This window comes from Galeopterus variegatus, unplaced genomic scaffold, assembly GCF_000696425.1.
Source record: "Galeopterus variegatus unplaced genomic scaffold, G_variegatus-3.0.2 Scaffold13744, whole genome shotgun sequence".
NCBI classification, from domain to species: Eukaryota; Metazoa; Chordata; class Mammalia; order Dermoptera; family Cynocephalidae; genus Galeopterus; species Galeopterus variegatus.
The window spans coordinates 1-332 of record NW_007739855.1 but is presented as its reverse complement, the minus strand read 5'-3'; positions in this window follow the sequence as shown (position 1 = coordinate 332).

Here is a 332-nt window from a genome sequence, read left to right as displayed (position 1 = left end):
GTAGATAAAGTGTCTTTATCATCCCCCAGGCATTTCTAGTTTTTATTCCTGAAGCAGGAAGAGTTAATGTACTACAGCATCAGTATCATGCAATGAGCACTTTCTTAACACTTCATGCTTCAGGCCCAGACAATTATTTTCTGAACAAGGTGATTTTCTAGGCACACATTGCCTACATGGTATTATATCACCAGCGCACCAAGGAAATCTTAAATATAGATATGTTTTTCTCACTAACATGTGTCTGATATATAAAAGTTCTCCTAAACATTTTTTATCAATTATGTAGGAATAGCATTCTGAATGAAAACTTCACAAAAATGTAATCTCTA